Source organism: Malaclemys terrapin, chromosome 10, assembly GCF_027887155.1.
Source record: "Malaclemys terrapin pileata isolate rMalTer1 chromosome 10, rMalTer1.hap1, whole genome shotgun sequence".
Taxonomy (NCBI): Eukaryota; Metazoa; Chordata; order Testudines; family Emydidae; genus Malaclemys; species Malaclemys terrapin.
The window spans coordinates 56231142-56244853 of NC_071514.1; the positions used below are offsets into that span (position 1 = coordinate 56231142).

Genomic DNA, 13712 nt, shown 5'->3' on the forward strand with positions numbered 1-13712 from the left:
TGGGATATCTCCATTAATTTTTTTTATATATATAATTTATTTATTTTATGTTTGGGGTGGTTACTGGATCTATGAAGGAATCTGTTATCTACAGCCAGGCACTCAGATAGCACAGAATATGCTCCAAGGAGAAAATCCGTGATATGCACTTTCACATACTTAAAAACTGCCTCGACCAAACAAGGACACTACACCAGAGAAGTAGATTGAGTGGCCTGTTCCATGATGCAAATACCCTGAAAAAACCTGCTTCAATACAGAAATAAAACCCCATCTAACTGCACACCCCTAGTTGCACCTACCACCTCACACTGGAACCCCTATGAGGTATCGAACAACTACAACCCATACTCAACGGGGACCCCCTCCTGAAAGAAATATTTCCTGAATCCCCTCTTGTAGCCTTCAAACAACTCTCCCAACCTCTCCATGCTCATTATCAGAAGCGAACTCCCCACCGATTGGGACACCACCTCAAAGTGGCACCAGATCCTGCCAGAACAACAGATGCAAAACTTGCTGACATCTCTGCTGCTACACTGATCAACACCCTCCACATAGACCTTTCAAGATCCATGGGTCCTACACATGCCTATCACAACATGTGATATATCTCATCCAGTGCAGTAAATGACCCAATAACTATGTGGCTGAAAGCAGACACCGAATTCGCACAGGAAAATGGTATAAGACAAAAATACCCTGTCACCTGTGGATGAACACTTTTCACAAAATGATCACTCTATGTGTGACCTATCAGTCCTCATCCTCAAAGGAAATGTGCACAACACCTTCAAAAGACGAGCCTGGGAGCTTAAATTAATAACTTTGCTAGACAGTAAAAAATTATGGGTTTCAGAGTAGCAGCCGTGTTAGTCTGTATCCACAAAAAGAACAGGAGTACTTGTGGCACCTTAGAGACTAACAAATTTATTAGAGCATAAGCTTTCGTGGGCTACACCACTTCTTGGGATGCATATAGAATGGAACATATATTGAGGAGATATGTATACACACATACAGAGGGTATGAACAGGTGGGAGTTGTCGTACCAACTCTGAGAGGCCAATTAAGTAAGAGAAAAAAAACTTTTGAAGTGATAATCAAGATAGCCCAGTACAGACAGTTTGATAGGAAGTGTGAGAATACTTACAAGGGGAGATAGATTCAATGTTTGTAATGGCTCAGCCATTCCTAGTCCTTATTCAATCCTAAGTTGATTGCATCTAGTTTGCATATCAATTCCAGCTCAGCAGTCTCTCATTGGAGTCTGTTTTTGAAGTTTTTCTGTTGTAAAATAGCCACCCGCAGGTCTGTCATTGAATGACCAGACAGGTTAAAGTGTTCTCCCACTGGTTTTTGAGTATTATGATTCCTGATGTCAGATTTGTGTCCATTAATTCTTTTGCGTATAGACTGTCCTGTTTGGCCAATTTACATGGCAGAGGGGCATTGCTGGCACATGATGGCATATATCACATTGGTAGATGTGCAGGTGAACGAGCCCCTGATGGTATGGCTGATGTGATTAGGTCCTATGATGATGTCACTTGAATAGATATGTGGACAGAGTTGGCATCAGGCTTTGTTACAAGGATAGGTTCCTGGGTCAGTGTTTTTGTTAGTGATGTGTGGTTGCTGGTGAGTATTTGCTTTAGGTTGGGGGGTTGTCTGTAAGCGAGGACAGGTCTGTCTCCAAGATCTGTGAGAGTGAGGGATCATCTTTCAGGATAGGTTGTAGATCTCTGATGATGCGCTGGAGAGGTGACAGCTAGTGGTGTTCTGTTATTTTCTTTGTTGGGCCTGTCTTGTAGGAGGTGACTTCTGGGTACTCGTCTGGCTCTTTCAATCTGTTTTTTCACTTCAGCAGGTGGGTATTGTAGTTTTAAGAATGCTTGATAGAGATCTTGTAGGTGCTTGTCTCTGTCTGAGGGATTGGAGCAAATGCGGTTATATCTTAGAGCTTGGCTATAGACACTGGATCGTGTGGTGTTCCTGGATGGAAGCTGGAGGCATGTAGGTAAGTGTAGTGGTCAGTAGGTTTCCGGTATAGGGTGGTATTTATGTGACCATCCTTTATTAGCACAGTAGTGTCCTACATACCTCCAGCTGTTCCCTCCACCTGGCTACGCCACTGGCATGCCCCAATCAGGCCACAGCTGGCCTGTATAAAAAGGCTGTGAGCCAGAGGCCCAGGAGGAGTCTCTCTCTAGGCTGGGAGAGAGCAGGGCCTGGCTGCTTGTAGAAAGGGTACTGGGAGTGAAGCAGGGCTGGGGAGGAGCAGGGGAGCTCCAGGCTGGCAACTCCCTGAGCTTTGTAGAGTCAAGGTCGATGTAGTTAGGTCAATGCCATATCAGTTTAGGGTGAAGGATATGGAGGTCCCCACAGCTGCACGCATGGCTCTTACTCAGGCCAGGCTCCTGAGTAATCCCCCACCCTACACAAACCCACCTTAGACTCTTAGACACCTGCTTTAGGCAATAATTCTACCACATTAGTAAGATGAAAACGGAACATTTATTAACAACACAACTTATAACAAAACTCTATGCACAGTACACTACACACTGTGTCTTATACTCAGGTTAACTCACCAGGCCTAAGCCTAGACCCAGATTACCTTACAAGTGGGCCACCATACAGCATACAACAATAATAAGGTTTCCTTCCATATTATCTGCTCAGGATACCAGGAACACTGCTGGATAAGGAACCAGGATCACAGGAACCGAACCCTCACAGGGCCAGGAACACGGGAACTGCCAAGAGGAGCCACCAGCCAGGAGCCACCAATGGGAATGGAGAGCTTTAGGAACAGGTAAGTCATCTTCTTCTCTCTCTTGATCCGACGAATGGCGGTGATGCACAGACACTGGCTGCCCCTAGGACAGACAGCACGGAACAACCTGTGCTGAGTCCTTATATGCACTTTTGTTACAAGGCAGATTTTACACTTGGATCACCTGATATTTCCCACCTTCTGGGTAACTGGGCAGATTACAGCTGTCACTGAGCATCTTTCAAAAACTTTTAACCACTAGCACCAAAAAGGCACCAGTTAGGGCAGAAAGAAGAAAGCCCAAGATGGAGGCTGAACCGGGGGTAGCCTAAACAAAATGTATCATGGGCAATTGCCACAATTTATGGGCTGCAGTAAAGAATCACAATTTCAACTAAAACATGTTGTACCTCCAGCAGAATTCAGAACTAGCAATCTGTCCTGCCTTGTAGATCTGTAAGGTGACACGTGTTTTAAATCTTTACTGTAGGATTTTCCTGGAGAGCCATACCTGCAATGGCCTCACTAATGACAGGTGTGGCTCACCAGGAAAATCTTCCCTATTAAGCTTTTAGCTACATTTAGACTCTCTTCTCAAAATAGTTGCAGACTTGGATGTAGCCACATCAGAGACAGGAACTTTCCAACCTGACCACCCCTCCCTAAGGGCTTACAACTGCATTCAACAGGCATACTGAGCCATGGGCTTACACCAGGGTGGACAGAAGCCAACCCTGTATTGTAGCCACACAGCTGACAGAATTATGAGTTGCAAACAATTTATTTGCCCAATTTAGCCCTTTTTTCCATTTGCAAATTGTTCCCCAAAAAAGCCTGATTTTTACAAATACACCTCTACCCCGATATAACGCTGTCCTCGGGAGCCAAAAAATCTTACCATGTTATAGGTGAAACTGCGTTATTTTGAACTTGCTTTGATCCGCTGGAGTGCGCAGCCCCGCCCCTCGCCCCCCGGAGTGCTGCTTTACCGCGTTATATCCGAATTCGTGTTATATCTGGTTGTGTTATATTGGGGTAGAGATTTAGTTATCCAGAGTTGTTCAACATCTAGAATTTTTGTTGTTAAAATGAAAGTCTTACATTTCAAATGCTTTTACTGTTTTTGCTTCTTTTTCTGTATCTTTAATATAGGATTTTTAATGGTGTCGTTGCCATGGTACTAAACAAGCTGAGGTCGCTGTACAGCAAGCCTTGAACCTTGCTTAACACTGTTTAATGCTGGACAGTGACAGGGTCATGTCAACACCTTTAACTCTTTGGCCACCAAGTATCAGTCATCTGCACTAGCAAAAGGTTAATTGGCTCCACTTAAGCCTGCAGCCTTCTCTGTGCTGCAGCAACCTCAGTGACCTGGGTGCTACACCCAGCTCTCTGTCAAGAGGCACCAATGGCCTTCGTTCTGCCCCAATAACAGCCCTACCCCTATCTAGAGAGTGGCCAGTGAAAGAAGACTGACGACCCTTCCAGCAGGATCAGCCAGGAGATAAACGCACAGCACGACTAGCCAGGCGGAAGAGACAGAAAGGGAAAGGGGAACCTATAAGATAATAGCCTGTGCTTACAGAGAGAGGGTTATATTTCGTTAAGTATACTTTGTGTGTGTGTGTGTGTATTTGAACCATTATTTATATATATATATATTCTTCATCTATTTAATGTTATTGTAGGAAGGTGGAATCCAGTTCCATTTGTTCCAGTTTAAATAAACCCCCCATGATGATAATGATGTTATTTTTGACAACCAGTTGTATTATCTTGGCTACCATAAAATAACCTTTTATCACACTGTAAAACACATACACCCCCAACTCTCTCCTGCCAGGTAAATTACACCACCATAATGATGGACCATTACTAAATCTTGGTTGGTGGTTTGGGGATCAGGTGACCCTCTGATATATTTCAAATTATACCACAATAACCCTACTCTGAGAGGTCGGTTTACATAAGTTTCCATTAAATCATCCCTTGATGGCTCTGGGATTAGCTTCTTCCAACAAGGACAGTGTCATGTACGTGGTAAGTTGCAGGGCTGCCAAGAGCAGGTCAGCCTTCTATACCAGATAGGGATTGGCTACAGGGCTTCCTTCCCAGAGAGATGTGTTGTATGTTCAGATAAGGCATGTTACATATGGCTCCACCTAGTGGTTGAACAATATAATACAGTTTAGCTTTCCATTACATCTCCCCTTTTAAATTTTATTTTCCCACCATTTTCAGAATTTTACAATATTTACACTATCATTCTATCTTTAAAGTTCAGTACATTAACAGTCTGTTAGGTGTCTCTGAATCACATTGTTTTTTTAATTACATGACAACTTTGGTCATCTGACTGTCTATTAGTTGCAATAACTGTTTCCGGTCAGTTTGGAGTCTTTGAGTCTTCTTGTTGTAGTTTTGCAGTTTTGCATCCCTCATCTGTACAGTTTGCTCTGCTGATTGTTCTTTATGAGGATCAAACTGTAGATGTTGATGGTTTGTTGAATTCTACACTATTGGTCTTGATCCCACATTATTTAGGCAATGAATTCTTTTTTTTTTTTTTTTTTTTTTTTTAATGGCTGGTGGAGTTTTCCATCCTTTTTTTCTATCCAGTTTGACACAAATATGGTCATCAGGACCATATGCCGAGCCATTTTCTAACTTAGTAATGTCTGTTATAAAAGTGTTCGTAAGCTCTTTTTGCCTTTTTATCCAATTTGGCTACTCTCTTCCTGTCTGGCCACTTTAGAGATTGGAAAAGAATCTAAGTCAGAACAGCAGTTCTGGGCTGTCTTCCCATCACAAGTTGTTCTGGACTATATCCAGTAGCTGTTATTGTGGTTGATCTGTAACTCAGAAGAGCAAGGAATGGATCTTCCTGGTGTAGGAATTTCTTGGCTGCCTGTACAGCTCTCCATTTGCTTGGGGGTAATGTGGGCTGCTAGTAATATGCTCAAGATCATATTTCATTTGGAATGACTTAAATTCCACTGCAGTGAAATGTGGTTTTTAGTCCATCACTAATTGTTCAGGAGTACCAAAGTGAGCAAAAATGTACTTTGAGTTTCTCAATAACACTGCAACATGTTATGCCTTTTGCGTACATTATTTCTACATGCCTGGAAAAATAGTCCACTATAAACATAGTCCTCTGAATTTGCATAAATCTGCAGCTAGTCTCTTCCACAGTCCTGCTTTTAGAAGTGGTGTTATTCTGTATGGTTCAGCACTGTCTCTTAAGGTTATTTGTACTGGATCTCCTTTCAAAATTCCAATATAATCAAATCCTTTGTCGCATTCTCCCACCTTTCTTGCTAGGCCCATCATGACTGCCACACAGTGGCTCAGAAGACTGTTGGTCCGTGGTCCTTTGATCACATACAAAGACAAAAGCTTTGCATTCAGAGTGTAAGTGGTTTCTGTGTGAACTGGCTCTCCAGGGCTAGTCAGAGCTGTGTCAGGTGACTTCAGCTCTAGAAGGAGTTGACAGTGATTGTAAGCCCCTTCTGAGATGGTCTCATCTGCTTCTGACTCAATTTTAATGTCAATAGTCTGTATGAATGTTCAGTTTCATTCTCCAGGCAGACTCTGTGACATCACACGATAAATACTAGAAACAATGGCTCTTGATTGTTTAGAATTGTAGTTAGCACTCCCACTGCCTTAGTGCAGCACTGCAGCAAACAGCTGCAAATTGTCTATATTTTGTGCATTTATTACATATTTCATCTTTAGCTAGACACATCTCTAGAGCTATGAAATTTTCCACATCTTGTACATTTATTCTGAAAGGCTTTGAAGTCTGCCTGGAATTTCCTCATGGCTTTTATGGTTATGATTTTTAGCACTCAAAGTGCATCTGTTTACAGCTTCTAAGCTAGTTTCTTGTTTTTCAGGTTTATTGAGTTTGTTTTGCTGTTTCAGTTCAGTCTGGATAGCTGTGTTTAGGATTAAGTCTGTATTCAAATGTAGTTGCTATGAAGGTTCTTGTCTGCAAGACCTATTTTTAGCATATCTCTAATATTTTCATGTTTTGCACTCCCAAAAATCAGTTTTCTGACAATGCATAGTTAGCTCTTATACACATTTTCTCTTGGTTCCTGAATTCTCTGGTGAAAAGGTGCTTTCATAAACCACATTTCTCTGAGATATAACTTATGAATCAAACATAGACAATTCTTTCATAGTCATCTTTGTAACTGTCTTAGTAAAGGTAAAAGATTTAAAGATAAGCTCTGCCTGCTTCCTCATAACATAAATTAAAGGTGATTCCTGAATATCTTGTTTCCTTATGGAGTTTTATAGCAATACAAAATCTTGCAAAATGTTGCTTCCATTCTGTCCATTCTCCCCCATGTACACTGTGACGGTTAGATTTGCTAAGCACAGGGATGACAATGCTGGAAGCAGAGGGCATGCGTCCCCTCCCCAAACTGCAGCTGCTTGCATTCTCTCCACTTGGTATTAGTGTAGCTGTATATTAATTAAGGTGTGTGGCCTGCTGAAGGACAGGAGGCATCCTATCAGGGAAAATCTCTGGAGCTTATATTGTACCCTACCATCTGAACTGATGATGGTCATTCACCCACCCCACTATGGTTTCTATGCAACAGAGGAGGAAGCACATGCTCCATCTGCAGGGAGCAGGCCCTGGGTCCCCAGTGCTGAAAGGAGAAGGAACCAGAGAGGCATATGGTCTAATTTTGGTTGATGAGTTTAGTGTGCGGGTACTGGTGGCCTGTGACACACAGGAGCAGGGCCGCCCAGAGGATTCAGGGGGCCTGAGGCAAAGCAATTTCGGGGGCCCCTTCCATAAAAAAAAGTTGCAATACTATAGTAACATGTATTTGGAAATGTAAAAAATAACCAGTGAAATACGTTCAAAAATTAATTTTTAATAATTTGAAAATACACAAAATACGTTATTTAAAAACATTAAATGCTTTAATGGTATGTATACATTTGCAATTACATAATGGGCTGTCGCTGGGTGATGGTGATGGTTGGTGCCAATGGGCTGTCGCTGCCTGGGGGTGGCACTGCTGTTGCCCAGGGCTGGGTGGGGAGCTGGGCTCTGGGTCGGGGGGTGCACGGCTCAGAGGGGCTGGGCTCGGAGCTGGGAATCAGGGGTGGGGGATGGGGTCGGGGGAGTGTCCGGTTCAGAGGGGCTGGGCTCGGAGCTGGGGGTCAGGGCTGTGGGGGGATGGGGATGGGGTCGGGGTGTGTCCAGCTTAGAGGGGCTGGGCTCGGAGCTAGGGGTCAGGGCTGCGGGGGGAAGAGGGGTGCCCGGCTCAGGGGGGCTGGGCTCAGAGCTGGGGGTCAGGGCTGGGGGGGGGGCAATGGAGTCGGGGGGTGTCCGGCTCAGAGGGCTGGGCTCGGAGCTGAGGGTCAGGGCTGTGAGGGGATGGGGTTGGGGGGGTGCCTGGCTCAGAGGGGCTGGGCTCGAAGCTGGGGGTCAGGGCTGGGGGGGGATGGGGTGAGGGGTGCCCAGCTCAGAGGGGCTTACCATGTCGCCTCCCCCCTCTCCCAGAGCCTCAGCGAGCCGCATCCAGGAGCTCCTGCCACTCAGCCCGCTGGAGCTCGCGGCTCCAAGCGGGAGGACCTCAGGCCCCGCCCGAGCCACGCTGCTGCAGCGTTGTCCAGGGCCACTCCTGGACACAGCGCGCTGAGGCGCCAGGGGATGGGGGAAGGCGGAGGTGGGGGGGAGCCTCCGACATTCTCAGGGGGGGCCCTGCAGGGCCTGGGGCAAATTGTCTCACTTGCCCCCCCCCCTCCTGCCCCCTCTGGGCGGCCCTGCACAGGAGCTCAAATTAGAAAATCTGGTGGTCCCTTCTGGCCTTAAACTCTCTGTGGTAGTGCTTACACAACATATGAATGTGAGACACACTGGATTTTGCTATGATCTTCCTACAGACCGCAGCCAACACTGGTTTGGCTGGCAATGCCCACTGCCAATTCTGCCCTGTCTCTGCCACTGCTTTCCAAAGGACAGAACACAGTGGATTTTTCTGCATATAAATGTGCTGGATGTGTGTAGGTAATTCCTCCCTTTCTATTCCTTTTCAGTTGGGGAGGAGAGGACATGAATGAACATTGAGAAGAGTCAGCACAGCTTTTGTAACAGGAAACCACGCCTCATCAATCTATTAAAATACTTCGAGGGGGTCAACAAACATGTGGACAAACGAGATCCAGTGGATATGGTGTCCTTGAACTTTCAGAAAGTCTTTGACAAGGTCCCTCACCAAAGATTCTTAAGCAAAGAAAGCAGTAATGGGATAAGAGGGAAGGTCCTCTCGGTAACTGGTTAAAATATAGGAAACAAAGGGTAGGAATAAATGGTCAGTTTTCAGACTGGAGAAAGGTGAATAGCGGGGTCCCCCCAGGACCTATACTGGGACCAGTGCTGTTCAACATATTCATAAATGATCTGGGAAAAGGGGTAATCAGTGAGGTGGCAAAGTTTTCAGATGATACAAAATTACTCAAGATAGTTAAGTCTAAAACTAACTCTCAAGAGTTACAAAGGAATCTCACAAAACTGGGTGATGAGGCAAAAAATGGCAGATGAAATTCAATGTTGATAAATGCAAAGTAATGCACGTTGGAAAACTTAATTCCAACTATACATATAAAATGATGGGATCTAAATTAGCTATTATCACTCCAGAAAGAGATCTGGAGTCATTGTGGATAGTTCTCTGAAAACCTCCACTCAGTGTGCAGCAGTTGTCAAAAAAGTTGACAGTGTTAGGAACCATTAGGAAATGGATGGATAATAAGGCAGAAAATATCATAATACCACTATATAAATCTATGACACACCCACACCTTGAATGTGTGCAGTTCTAGTCATCCCGTCTAAAAAAAAAAAAGATACCTTTTCTAGTTTTATTATATAGAGAAGGGCAACAAAAATAATTGGAGTATGGAACAACTTCTGTATGAGGAGAGATTAAAGAGACTGGGACTGTTCAGCTTGGAAAAAAGACGATTAAGGGGTGCTACGATAGAGGTCTATAAAATCATGAATGGTGTGGAGAAAGTGAATAAGAAGTGTTATTTACTTCTTCACATAACAAAAGAACCAGAGGTCACCCAATTAAATGAATAGGCAGCAGGTTTAAAACAAGCAGAAGGAAGTACTTCTTCACACTACGTACAGTCAACTTGTGGAACTTGTTGCCAGGGGATGTTGTGAAGGCCAAAAGTATAACTGGGTTCAAAAAAGAATTAAATAAGTTCATGGAGGATAGGTCCATCAATGGCTATTAGCCAAGATGATCAGAGATGCAAGTCTCTAACTGCCAGAAACTGGGAGTGGACGATGGGAGATGAATCAGTGGATCATTGCCCTGTTCTGTTCATTCCCTCTGAAGCATCTGGCACTGGTCACTATCGGAAGGCAGAATAATGACAGGGCCGCCCAGAGGGGGGGCAAGTGGGGCAATTTGCCCCAGGCTCCGCAGAGGCTCCCACGAGAGTTTTCAGGGGCCCCCACGAGAGTTTTCGGTGGGTCTTCAGCAGCAGGTCCTTCAGTACCGCCGAACGCACCCGGCGTGAGTGAAGGACCCGCTACCGAAGACCCGGAGCTTCTACCGCTCTGGGTCTTCGGCAGCAATTCGGCGGCAAGAGCTCCTTCCGCTCCGGGTCTTCGGCGGCAGTTTGGCAGCGGGTCCTTCACTCGCTCCGGGATCCGCCGCTGAAGTGTCCCAAAGACCCGGAGTGGAAGGAGCCCCACCGCTGAAGACCCCAGACCCCCTGAATCCTCTGGGCGGCCCTGAATACTGAGCTAGATGGACCATTGGTCTGACCCACTATGACCGTTATGTTCAAAGCCCCAAGTGCCCTGGATCAAACAGGACCCATAATCTGTGATGGGCTCCCTTCATTTCTGCGTACACATGCACACGCAGTCCCCCTCCCTCCCACTGGTATGGTAGACTGCAAATTCTGCAGCAGCAGCAGTTAAATTAAAAAGATGAGGTTTTTATTGATTTAAATACAAAAGGAATGATCCAGTCAATACAGGATCCCTGCTCTTATATACCTGCATATTCAATCTTGTTTATTTCATGCTGCCATTAAATGTCATTTTCAGTATATCACAGATGTTTACATTGTTAAGGCATAGTAGCTTTGCAGAAGATGTCAAGGGCAAGCCGGAGGTTCTGGCAGCTGGTCAAAGGCAAGTATGAGGTTATGTCACCTGGGAAGGTACAAATGGTGAGTCGGGTTTATGGAGTAAACACATTAGCTTGATATGTCTGCTAAAATGGTCAGCTTTGAAATAATTAACAATTCTGATACATGGGTAGGTTTCAAAGTTAATATAGTCCATTGAGACGGAGGGGAGCAGCCACATCTCCCAGAGCTATTTCAGGCTGCCTGCAGATTGAGGGCTTTTCTACATTGGCAAGTTTTGTCGATGAAACTAATGTCAACACGAAAAAAAATAAAAAATCGAAGTCGCCAAAACGAGTCTACATTTGCTCCCTCTGTCGACAGATCATGTCCACATTTGGCACACCATTGTCGACAGCATGAGCAATGCACTGTGGGTATGTATCCCACAGTGCCTGGCGACACCATCTGTTGCTAGGTGTTGTGGGAAGGCGGAAACGGAGGGAGGTGCATCCTGGGATGTGCAAAATGTCCCATCATGCACTGCTTTGTGTCCCAGCCCTCCAATGGTTTCTGACTTTCTTTTGTGCCGTTCTGGCTTTCCTTTCACGCCATTTTTCTAACTGTCACTTTGTAGTGCGCACCAGCATCTGCAGTGAGAGAGGATGGATCTCGCACTTCTCTTCTATGTGCTGTTAACTGTCATGAGAACATCGCACATGGCAGCAGAGTTACTCGCAAAGTTACTGACCGAGGATGAATTGCAGGCACCCTTGTGTGCTATGGACAGCAGCAACTTATCAGTGCTTTTGGCATTCACAGAGCAGCTGCATACGGTGGACCGTCGCTTTTGGGCTAGGGAAACAAGCACTGATTGGTGGGATCACACTGTCATGCAGGTGTGGGATGACGACCAGTGGGTACAGAACTTTAGGATGCGTAAAGCAACCTTCATGGAGCTATGTGCTGAGCTGGCCCCCGACCTGCGCTGCAAGGACACCAGAATGAGAGCTGCCCTTTCGGTAGAGAAGAGTGTTGCAATCACTGTGTGGAAGCTGGGGAATCCAGACTGCTATCGGTCAGTTGCAAATCAATTTGGAATGGGAAAGTCCACTGTTGGGGCTGTATTACTCCAAGTGTGCAGGGCAATAAATTGCACACTTTGAGGACTGTGACTCTGGGAAATGTACATGAAATAGTGGATAGCTTTGCAGAGATGGGTTTCCCTAACTGTGGCGGCGCAATTGATGGCACACACATTCCAATTTTAGCGCCACACCACCTTGCCTCAGAATACATCAATAGGAAGGGACACTTCTCCACAGTGTTGCAGGCACTTGTGGATCACCGGGGGTGTTTCATGGACATCAGTGCAGGCTGGTCTGGAAAGGCGCATGACGCATGCATCTTCAGGAACAGTGGCCTGTACAGAAAGCTGCAAGTGAGGCCTTTCTTCCAGACCACAAGATCACAGTGGGGGATGTGGAAATGCCCATAGTAATCCTAGGAGACCCAGCTTACCCCTTACAGCCCTGGCTCATGAAACCTTACAGAGGACACCTGGACAGCAGCAAGGAGCATTTTAACAACAGGCTGAGCAAGTGCCGCATGGTAATCAAATGTGCCTTTGGCCGTTTGAAAGGTCGCTGGAGGTGTCTCAATGGCAGGCTAGACCTTACCGAAGATAATATTCCCATGGTCACAGCTGCATGCTGCACTTTGCACAATCTGTGTGAATCTAAGGGTGAAATGTTTGTTCAGGTGTGGAGCACTGAGGCAGAGCACTTGGCTGCACAGTTTGAACAGCCAGATGTTAGGGCTGTCAGAGGAGCCCCGAGGGCTGCTATTAACATCAGAGAGGCTTTGAGGAACCACTTTGACAATGGGGGGCACTAACAGATGTCTGCTTTGGAGTTCCTTCCCTGGTGCATCAATTTTGGGGCCCAAGCTCCACGTAACAAAACGCTTTAGAAGGCTGTTCCCGAGATTGAATTGATTGCTATACACTTTTGTAGAACACAGAATAAAAATGCTGTACCATTAAATACCTTAGCCTTTATTTATTGTTAAAAAGGGTAAAACCTCACAACTGTGTGTGGCTCCAGCTATCATTGTCCAAGCTGTGAGAGGGGATAGAGTGATGGGGAAACTCAGGAGTGCTGTGAAGTGAAAAGGAATGTGTGGGCATAGAGGGGAGTAGGGTTGGCAAAGAATTGTACATGTGCATGTGCTGCAATGGAGGTAAACCACAGATCTGCTCAGTCTGCAGCTGTATCAGAGACTTGAGCATCTCTGTCTGATCCTCCATAACTTTTATCATCTGCTCTGTCGCTTGCCTAGCAAATGCTGCATTGGTTTCCCAGCACTCTTTGCGTTCCCTGGTCTGTCTCTCATTGTGCTGCAGCACCTCCCGGAACATGTCTTCTTTGCTGCGTCTTGGAGTCTTCCTTATCTGCCAAAGCCGGTCAACAGGGGTGCGTGGTGTGTTCCTCAAGGTCTCTGATGCTGTGGACATTGCACAGAAGAGGGATTATTACATTCCAGCAAACTATTGAAACATTTCAGTAATAAAGGCCTTTTGCAAAGTAGCAATCGCTTTCTCACTGACTCTAGGCGGGCACACAGTTCCATGAGCACCCCAATCATGGTGAGTGTCGGGAGTGGGGGGAAGGCGGTTGTGTGTACGGCCAAAACGGTCATGGCTTACAGGGAACTCATTCTAAAATTATCACACTTTTTCCACAGGTGGCCAACCTGCTGGCTGACATCTCACTGCTGTGGGTGAGCAGGGAAACCAGGGCAC

At 45.7% G+C, this 13712-nt stretch overlaps 1 long non-coding RNA gene across 1 annotated transcript; it reads left to right on the plus strand.

The window, feature by feature from the left end:
• The first annotated feature begins 2698 nt into the window (after positions 1–2698).
• On the plus strand, positions 2699–12971 carry LOC128844608 (uncharacterized). Its single transcript, XR_008446509.1, has 3 exons — positions 2699–2818; positions 8852–9021; positions 11547–12971. It is a non-coding gene; the product is annotated as an uncharacterized LOC128844608 (long non-coding RNA).
• The last annotated feature ends 741 nt before the right edge of the window (positions 12972–13712 follow it).